The 7,696-nt window shown below is 43.7% G+C and overlaps 1 long non-coding RNA gene across 2 annotated transcripts; it reads right to left on the bottom strand.

Annotated features, from left to right (window-relative positions):
- Window positions 1-783: 783 nt before the first annotated feature.
- LOC119088067 lies at window positions 784-5,020 on the bottom strand. Of its 2 annotated transcripts, none has more exons than XR_005091651.1 (4): window positions 4,615-5,020; window positions 3,740-3,947; window positions 1,647-1,771; window positions 784-901 (listed from the first exon to the last, which is right to left on the bottom strand). It is a non-coding gene; the product is annotated as an uncharacterized LOC119088067 (long non-coding RNA). The 2 variants fall into 2 exon arrangements; XR_005091650.1 differs by having other exon boundaries at window positions 3,740-3,800; window positions 4,615-5,015.
- Between the last annotated feature and the right edge of the window lie 2,676 nt (window positions 5,021-7,696).

The raw sequence follows: 7,696 nt of genomic DNA, 5'->3' as shown, positions 1-7,696 counted from the left end.
ATAGTGCAGGTGTGTCGTCAGTGTGGGGCCCCATCCTCCTTTTGGAGACTTCAAAGGTCACTGTTAGGCACAGTCATGGTTCAATGCAGAAAACTTAAACATTTTAAATGTCATATGCAGCAGATCTCAAAGAGGTTAAAGAATCAATATTTGTTATGTACATCTAGAGTACAAAAACTCAATTCCTAGTTACCTGATAGAGACTCAAACCTGAAATCATATACAGGAAGCTAAATGAAGCCTTTTTCTAGAATTAGTTAGTACTCTATCTGACCATTAATATCATGACAGGTTTTATATATATATATATATCTTATACATTTTGAGATAATATTCATAGATTAAGAAAAGTGTTAGAGAGTCAAAATATAAAAGATTATGAGATTAGTGGCAATAAAATAATCCTCAAATTTTGTTTTTTCTTCTGTCCCATATCAGGTGGCACTTCTGAAATGAGACAGAGATTTTTAGATTTTACTTTAACAAGTGTGCTTGAGTTTAGAGAAGGAGAGAGTCACACTCCGACTCCAAAGCCAGCTTTAATTTTCAGCTGAACTGAAGCTACAAAAAAAAAAAAAAAAAAAAAAAAAAAAAAAACAACCAAACAAACAAACAAAAAAACATTTGCATTATGTGTCTGTAGAGAAAAGCAGAAACAAACATTTGGGAAGATTTATGAAATTTTATCCTGTTGGAGGTGTGATAGACTAATAGGCCAATTTATTCTTTTCCTTGGAACATTTTTTTTTTTTCTGGATGATTTGTCCTTTTTCTTCACATGACTCATTTGTCCAGTGGTTTTCAGATTCCTTAGCTGGATGCCTTCATTCTCTTCAAAAGACAGAAACAAAACCCTTTCCCAACCCTAATTTTGAGGAGGTTCCCTTATGGCAAGCTGTATCTGATCAAATGAAAAGCATTTGTTAGTTTTATAGGTTATCTTAGATTGAACAGCCCCACTGTTTGATGAACGATCATCTCTTCTAATTAAGAGGTCTCTCTCATTCAAATCTAATCTTTATAATATTTGCTATACGGTTTCTCCTGAATTTTTTGTTCTCTTTTCTATAGCTATTCTATCATCCATAGCAGTATAGTCTTTTATAATAGGCATTAGGTTCTTTAATTGCTCTGGGAAGGAGTTTCCTTCAAGATGACAAGAAATGACTGAACCTAATTTGACATGGGGGCCTGCGAGAGGCCTCCTAAAACGTTTCCCAATGGCAAAGGGTTACCTTGTCTGTTCCTCGTTGATCTACATTTTTATTAGTCCAATGTCTGCCCTTTCTACACCTTCTGCATAATCCCTAAGGGAGTGGTGTTCCGTTGGGATTATTCTTAGAAAAAGACATTGTTTCTAGGAACGCCCTGTTTATAGTCCCTTTTTAGGTGACCTTGCTGTGTCAAGGCCGCTAGCTAGCTAGTGTGGCAGCAACCCAGAGAGGGGATCCAGGGAAAGCCCACAACCCACCGGGAGAGGGAACCTGCTGACTGAAAAACACGCACAGGAGATCTTGGGGAAGAAACACATGCTGTGGGAGCCGCCTAAAGGCAGAGCTGGCTGGTGGTGAGGGGCCGACTCTGGCAGTGTATTGAGCTTATGTGCTTGTGGAGTTTGTTACAGAGAAGCTGCAATAAAAACTTACCTGGGGGTGGGGGTGACTCCAGCCACATGCAGCTCCAGTCTGTGCCAGGACTGTAGAGCCACAGGCAAGTGGCTTTTTGTGAATTCGCAATTTGGGCCCCAGATAGAACACGAGTTCTCATTGGTCTGAATAATAAAAACCTGGAGTCAGATACTGGGTAATTGCTGAAAGATCAGAGAAGTGAATGGGGCAGCCAACATCACCTCTTACCTCCACAACTCCTCAGACCAAAAGGGGGGCTGAGCTCCTGTCTGTCCACCTTATATTCCTCTCTCCACCAAGCCATATCACTTCCTGTTTCCTCCTCCCAAGTGCTGGGATTTAAGGTGTGTGCCATGACTGCCTGGCCTCTACCATTAACTAGTGGCTAACTGCACACTCTGATCTCCAGACAAGCTTTATTTGTTAGAGCACAAACAAAATATCACCACAGGTGATGGTTTGAAATGGTGACCTGGACCCCTGGGCTTCTTTCCCTATTTCTAGCCTGTGTTGCTTGTAGCTGTGTCTCTGGGGTTGAAGGTCAAGGTTAAGGGGGTTCTCCCTGTTTTGTTAATGTTTTCTATTTGACACAAAATAGTTATATGTCTTTGTTGTATATGGCATGGCATTTCAGTCTGTCTATAAGATCAGCTCCGGTTATTCACTGCTCATCACTTCATACGTTATCAGTGGGGGTAGGGCTGCACATGGTCTGTGCTGGCTGTTCCGAGAAATGCAGCTGGGTCATTGTCCTGCTCTGCTGCAGTCAGAAATCAGTCCTCCTGCCCCATCTGCTCTCTGGACAGTCCTTGACTTCGCTCCCCCCCCCTCAGGTTCTAGTCATGTTGTTCTGGTCACTTTCATGACAGCACTGTTTTTGGCATCCATGTGTTAATGAGTATTTCTTAAATTCTTCTAGAACAGCACATTCATTGGTCTCCCGGTGGCCCCCATGTCTCCTGCACTCTTGGCTTTTCCTCTTTAGATAGCTCACTGCCTGTTTGCTCAGGATAGCCCGAGCTGTCTTCAGGTCTAGCTCAAGGTAGCCCAAGCTGTCTTCAGGGTTGAGCCTAATCTCCACATCTAGGATCAGAGCCTTGACCGATCCCTTTTTCTCGTGGTCACCGTCATTTGGCGTTACCACAGTGGTGCCTCTGACTGATAGTTGATATCTCCCCTTTTGTTCTCTTTCACAGTTATGTGATAGGTGTGTATCTAATCATTGCCAGGGCTGCTCATAGAATCCTCACTAATAGCAACTGGATCTTTTACTCCATGGACATTTTATGCTGCTGACATAGTTATTAGTAAATGTTTAATTTCCCTTACTAATTATGATTTCTTTATAAAAAGGTCCATTTAAAGACCCTGTTTCTACCTGTATATCACCATGTATCTCTTTGTTTAAGTCTGGTTTCTGTCCTTTCTTATGGACCACTTACTCCAGGCATCCCACAGCATTAGTCTGGGTGTTTCCTCTTTATAGCATTTTCCTTTGCATTCGTAAATTTAGTTTCCATTGTCATTTCTTATCTGTTGTTCTCCCTGCACACCAGCTGTGCTGTGCCCACCGTAGTGGGCTCTCCTCACCCCTGCACACCAGCTGTACCCACCGTAGTGGGCTCTCCTCACCCCTTCACACCAGCTGTACCCACCGTAGTGGGCTCTCCTCACCCCTGCTCACCAGTTGTACCCACCATAGGAGGCTCTTACTAAATGCTGATCAAGTCTTTTTTAAACCAAAGTTTCTACGGGCCATTAAAAACTCAACACCAAGCTTTAAGAAGTAGTTTCTAGCTAGGATATTGATTGTACCTTCAAGAATTAGCTCTTGTCCCAGATCCTGAAGAATGGAGCCCAGCTGCATGTGGATCACCTAGGACCCTGTTGCAGTGTTATACAGAAATGCCTTCCCCTCAGTTACTGGATGGCAGGTGGACAGAGGGAAACCCATAGCAGCTGTGATTCTGACTTGGGCAGCGTATAAGTGCAGCTATGGCCTGTGGCAGGTGGAAACCAATGCAGCAGAATTAGATTTCCTGGGTTTCTGCTGATGTGTATGCTTGTGGGCATTATTCACTGAAGTCAATCAATCCAAAGCTATTACTTACCTGTACACTTGTGAGGTGACAGGTGACTTCATTGCCAGTGAAGAATTGCCGGCTCAGACTCCTTGGAGGACATGACATCATAGGTCAAGGTATTTCAGATGTCCCAAAGTCATCCCGCCCACCCCCATAAAGTAGTTTTCTCTAAACAGGCTTTCTTCTATTGTAATTGATGAAGCCAGGTTCCTGACAAGTAATCCTTTTAGGCTCCCTGCACAGAAGAAAATCTCTTTTAAGAAATACCAGGTATTGCTCTCTGCTTCCTCACTAAATTGCTAATGAAAAGACATGGCCTCCTATTCTGCTGTATTCCAGATGGCAGTGTCCCATGACGGCTCTTTTCTGCCTGGGTGTGTTGGCACCTGTGGTGCCTCTCACTCTGGGCACTGGGAAGTCTCCAGGGCAGGGAATACTTCCTGCATGCTGAGACAGTGCATGCTTTTAACTGTTGAGCCATCTCTTCCAACTCACCATTGAAAAATACTTTTTTTTTTTTTTTTTTTTTTTTTGGTTTTTCGAGACAGGGTTTCTCTGTGTAGCTTTGCGCCTTTCCTGGAGCTCACTTGGTAGCCCAGGCTGGCCTCGAACTCACAGAGATTCGCCTGGCTCTGCCTCCCGAGTGCTGGGATTAAAGGCGTGCGCCACCAACGCCCGGCTGAAAAATACTTTTATTCTTTGAGAATTTCCTATAATGCATTTTGATCATATATACCCCTTTCTCCAACTCCTGTCAGATCCAAGCTCCGTTTCCTACCCACCCAACATTTTGTCCTTCAAACAAACAAACAAACAAACAAACATCAAGTCCAGTTGGTGCTGCTCGTATTCTCTTAGGTGAGTGGCCATCACTGGAATACGGTTGACCTACTAGGACCTACATTCTTAAAGCACGTTGACTCTCCTTATCCCAGCAGCTGTGATTGCCAGTAGTTCAGCTCAGGGTAAAACTTCACCCTACCTCTGCTGTCTGTGCTGGCATTTTGTCTTGGCTAGATCTCATCATATATGATGTCACAATTGCTGGAATTCTTCTGTGCCCTGCTCTATCCAGAAAGCACCATTTCCTTTGGTGATGCTCTGCCTCTTATTAGGGATATACAGGGATCTTATTAGGGCTAAACATTGCACAGGCTCTTACTCTTTGCACCTTGACTAGTTATGGGTTCAGCCTACCATTTTTGTTCTTAATGAAATAATAAGCTTTCTTCATTTTTATTCTTAATGAAATAATAAACTTCCCTTAAATTAGGCAAATCAGGATTTCTCAGAGACAACTACTTGGCATTTCAAACTCCGTAACTGTTGGCCAGGACTGTATTTCACCAGAGTGAACAACTTGGGGCGGGGGGAGGGGGGGGATTTGAAAATGCTCCTTAGGTATGACGTGCGCTTTAATATACCACAATAATCCATGAATGATGTATCTGAAGTTCAGGTGAAAGAGTCAGTTCTTAGCAGATTTATGAAAAATTGGTACAGATGCAGAAGCTCCTGAAGCCACAGGCCGACTTCCTGTCCTTGCCTCCTCCCCCTTTTCCCTCCCAGCCCCCCTGAGTGCCAGCCTCAGCTACCGTCCCGGCCCCGATGAGTGCCAGCCTCAGCTGCACACTCTTGGCTTATTTGTGCTTTGCTTTCTTTGAACTTTTTGTTTGCTGTTTTATGTAGTGTTGAGGATTCACCTCATTGCCTGGCACATGCCAGGAAAACTGTCTACTGCTGGGTGACAGCCTCGCGTACATACGCCCTAATCCTTTCATGCCAGGATAGTCAGTTTCTCCTAGTTGGTACCATAATATATGTACTATGTTGTGGTCATTGATTCAAAAGAAAGTAATTTCTTTTTCACATTTCTGTTCTTGGTCACAGTTACACATTCATTGCTTTTGTGAGAAGGGCAAGAATGTTGTATAGATTTAGAGAGACACCAGGGGAGAGTGATAGTTCTTTTAGGCAGTTGCCCATTTCAAGTCGTCCAGCAGCCAGGCAGTGGTGGTGCACACTTTTATTCCCAGCACTCAGGAGGCAGAGGCAGGAGGATCTCTGTGAGTTTCAGGCCAGCCTGGACTCCAGAGTGAGATCCAGGGCTACACATAGAAACCTTGTCTCAAAAAAAAAAAAAAAAAAGAAGATGTCCAGCATCTTTTTTGTCTGGTGGGGAGATTGTTTCCCTGTTAAATACAGCAACTTTTCTGTGCTTGTCTGTACTTTGGTCCTGGTTATAAAAATTTGAGGAAGGAAGGACGTACTGCTCAGTGTTGGCCATTGTGAAGAATGGATTAGGTCACCCCACCGGATGGATTCAGAGGCTGGTCTAAAGTGGGTTTAACTCTGAAGAAGAGCATAGCATCTTGCATATGTGCGTGTGCACACACATAGCCTTTAAATTCTGCTTGGTCAGCTCTTTTCTGCACCTCCAGGGGCACTGGGGATCAGAAGAGGTCGAACCTTTTTGCTATAGTGCAGGCTGGTGGATCGAGGCTGTGGAGGTTTAATTAGCTATCCTCTTGAATTTCTTAGGAAACCCTGGAGCCTTAGGTACTATGGGACTCTGGCATTGAGGGGTTTTGTAAATTATTTCATCTGTCAGCCCAGTAGGGGTAGATCTACATTCATGTTTAAAGAGTCAGGGCCCAGAGAGCACAAGAAAACTGATGTCAGGGCGTGTGCACAATATGGCCCTTATTTCCGGCCCTGTGATTTAGGGTTTTTGTGTTTGTTTGTTTTGTTTTTATTTGTTCTACTCTAGAGATTGAAGCTGTCTGGTTGCCTGTGGGGCCATTTGTCGTTTGTAGGATCACCCCATTACCACTTACATTCTGAAGACCAAGCTGATGGGCATAGCTTTGACCAGGTCAATGTCTATGATTTGTAGAGACTACTAACCCTGTGGTAAACCATGTGGCTGTGGCTTTTAATTACCTGTGGGGAGTAAGCCCTTAAGTCTGGCCGCTGCACAGTCATTATCCAGCACCTTGCCTGAAATTGCAGCAGGGGCTACCCTAAATGCTCTACCCCCTGCCCCAGGAGGCCTGAGGGACTTGAAATTTTGATGACTACAAAAGAGCAGCATCCTTAATCTTTTCTAAGGAAAGTGTAATTTGTCTCTGTGTCCCGTTAGCTTTAGTGAAGCTAATCACAGAGCCTCGTGTGTAGCCATCAACCAGCTCTAACGTCTGTCCACAGCCCTTTGTGAGTAGTTCCTTGCTCGGGTGTTTTTGATAACTGTGTGGTGTGTGGCTCTTAGGTATACCTAACTAACTTTTGCTGTGCTGTAGCTGTACATTCTAAAACTTGGGTAGTTTTATTTTTAAATCAGAATGCTGATTATCCATACAGCTTTAAATCCTCATGATGGAAAATTGACCACCTAAAATAAAGACACATGCCTAAATTTTGTAGTAGTGTTTTACTGCTTAAGACTCCAAAGAATTCATAAGTCTTACATTAAATCTTGACTTTGATTTTCCTCTGAGTTTCGTTATTTATTGTTGGCTAAAGATTTTTCTTGCTTGATGGCATTGTTGGATTGTTGTTATTTCCTGCCTGTGGTTGGTTGGCTATGACTCCAGAGTAAATAATGTAGGGGCTCATTGGCCTTATCTATCAGCAGGGATACAGCTTCGCCTGGAAACGCATTGATTTCAGTCACACAGGCCTGGCTTTCACCCACTTTCTTCTTCCAACGGTCTTAGATTATGTAACTTATTCAAGCAAACTGAGCCTTTCAAGATTATCTATAAAAGGCAAGGAAAACACCTGCCCTTCTACAGTGGCAAGCTTTCAGGCACCACAGTTAATAAGCCCCATGTCTGCTCTCCTGGGAGTTCCAGGCAGCCATCTGCTGGGAGTTTGCTAACCCGAGAGCCTAACATGATCTTCTTAAACTTACCTCAACTCCCTGCTCTGTTGGCTTCATAGTCTGCCCACCAAGCAGCTGGGAGATGACCTCTAGCCTTGGAG

The sequence above is a fragment of the Peromyscus leucopus genome, chromosome 5 (genome assembly GCF_004664715.2).
Source record: "Peromyscus leucopus breed LL Stock chromosome 5, UCI_PerLeu_2.1, whole genome shotgun sequence".
Classification (NCBI taxonomy): Eukaryota; Metazoa; Chordata; class Mammalia; order Rodentia; family Cricetidae; genus Peromyscus; species Peromyscus leucopus.
Note: the sequence above shows the minus strand (reverse complement) of the source record. Positions and strands in the feature narration are given on the sequence as shown.